Source organism: Megascapheus bottae, chromosome 12 (genome assembly GCF_031878675.1).
Source record: "Megascapheus bottae isolate mThoBot1 chromosome 12, mThoBot2.hap1, whole genome shotgun sequence".
Taxonomy (NCBI): Eukaryota; Metazoa; Chordata; class Mammalia; order Rodentia; family Geomyidae; genus Megascapheus; species Megascapheus bottae.
The window spans coordinates 37,695,577-37,698,096 of NC_143520.1; the positions used below are offsets into that span (position 1 = coordinate 37,695,577).

Here is a 2,520-nt window from a genome sequence, read left to right on the forward strand (position 1 = left end):
GAAGTCCCTACGTGTTATTTGTGTTTTGTTCTGTTTTTAATATACTGCTCTACAATGTTATATTGTGATTCCCAAGTACTTAACAAGAAGGATAAATTCACAAAATTTTACAACAGTTGGAAGTATCCTTACCATCATTGCCTAAAGGAATCATAACTATGAGCAAGACAAATCACTCAACAACAGAAATGGCCACATTTGTATATTGTCTCATATTGATGAAGGTATGTGAATTAAAACCACTTTATAACTTTAAATAACTATTTTGACTCTTAAGAGCCATGAATTTGTGTAAGCCCTTGAAATACACCTTGTTTCAACCATCTGTTAAGCAAGTATAGGAATAACTCGTATGTTTATTAACATAGAATTAGATGTGAGGTTTTACAATGTGACCAGAAGAAATGCAAGAGATTACATCTCATATTATTGTTATAAATACACAAAAAGTAAGTATAACTACTTCAAAATTTTATTTAGGGCTTCTTGTAACTAATTTTTTCACTTAAAATTAATTTTTAATCAGGCTTGTAATTCCTAACATATATGATACTTTGCTAGAGATTCCTTCACCTAATGAAGCTGATTCAAAGAAACTGAGGCAAATTAGATCAATTTACCTGGCCAAGACTACACACCTATTATTTAGCAGGAGAGACTGAATTTAACCCAGCCACACTGCCAATGTTCAAAAGTCTGAATTCCACACTACATTGGCTCCTGAAACATTTTATTATCAATCTAAAAGGAGAGTTGGGAATTTTGCCACTAATATGCAACTATAAGAATCGACCCGGAAAAATTCAGAAGTGATGGTGATGGGAAAGGGGATATTTTATACATGGGATAGGTGGTGTCAAAAGCAGCAACTATGGTCTTATTAACTAGTTAGTGTCAGGCTATGGCCCCCGACTTTCCTTAATTGTCTGCTCACTGGACCTGTCCCCCTTTCAACCTCATAGACAGACTGACCTTACATGGAGCTTAACTTTTGTTATGCCTTCTTCCCTTCTATGGCAACGTTTTCCTTACCTACAGAAGAAACCTATGGAACTTTGTTGGTTCATATACCTATCAAATTCTTTCTCTCCTCTTCACTGACATCACCTTAACATCATTTCTATGATCATCTCCACCTGGCCCAGGCAATCTGTCCTTTATACCCTAGTTCCCACTTTACACACACACACACACACACACACACACACAAAGTCATATATTGAAAGATGATATACAAAGACTAGGCAGCAATATTCCAACAGTGAACCCACCAGACAGAAGGAAGTATAGACCTCTCCTGGTATCAGAAAAACATGAAGGCTGGGCCGGGAGTTTGGCTTAGTGATAGAGTTCTTGCCTAGCATGCACGAAGACCGGGGTTCAATTCCTTGGTACCACATACATAGAAAAAAGCCAGAAGTGGTGCTGTGGTTCAAGTGGTAGAGCTCTAGCTTTGAGGAAAGCCCAAGGACAGTGCTCAGGCTCTGAGTTCAAGGCCCAGGACGGGCAAAAAGAAAAAAAAAAAGAAAAGAAAAACATGAATGCTATAGAAGTAACTAATACATTGCTTGGATCATGTACATGAAAAACAAAGTAAGTCTTACATCCGAAACTGGTCATTTGAATTTTCTTCTCCAGTTACCATGAATGAGTTGGTACAGGAGTCTTTGGAATTTATTAAGGAACACTCACTCATCTCTATCTACTTGGGACTGAGTTTTCAAGAAACAGCGAGTTATTGGGCAAGAATTTGGCCTAGTGGTAGAGTGCTTGCCTAGCATGCATGAAGCGGTGGTCCCATTCCTTGGTACCACATACACAGAAAAAGCCAGAAGTGGTGCTGTGGATCAAGTGGTAGAGTGCTAGCCTTGAGAAAGTTCAAGGACAGTGCCCAGGCTTTGAGTTCAAGGCCCAAGACTAGCCAAAACAAAACTATATATATGTACATATATATATATGTACATATATATATATATATCAGTTAGTTAAAAATCATAGGATGCTTCCAGGAAACTTCACATATATTTGTCTGTAATTGTTCACTAAAATTCCTTTGATTTTTAAAAATGATAAATCAATAAATAAATGGTAAATAAATAAATGATAAATAAAAAAATAAATATTTTTATTCCTGAAATAAAAAAAAAACATTGTTTTCAGTGCTAGCTTTAGGCAGCACATATACTAATATTGGAACCATACAGAGTAGATTAGCTGGGCCCCTGCGCAAGGATGACATGAAAATTTGTGAAACATTCCATATTTTTTCTCTTTTAGGCCCTTGGATTAATCCCATATTGTTATTGTATCTGACTTTGTTACCTGGCATATTGTATATAACTTTATTTGTTTATTTGAAATAGGAAAGGAAAGAGTGGAAAGCAAGATGATTGGGAGGGGGAAGGGGGAAGGAAATGGGTATAGAAACTATGAGAAGGGGTATCAATGTGTGAGAGTAATGCACCTACTACGTGGTGAATGTAACTGTAACCCTTTTATACATTACCCTTACAATAAAAA

General features: G+C 36.4%; 1 non-coding gene across 1 annotated transcript; it reads left to right on the top strand.

Annotated features, from left to right (window-relative positions):
- The first annotated feature begins 2,159 nt into the window (after window positions 1-2,159).
- LOC150056430 (U6 spliceosomal RNA) lies at window positions 2,160-2,267 on the top strand. Its single transcript, XR_016537347.1, has one exon. It is a non-coding gene; the product is annotated as a U6 spliceosomal RNA (small nuclear RNA).
- Window positions 2,268-2,520: the final 253 nt, after the last annotated feature.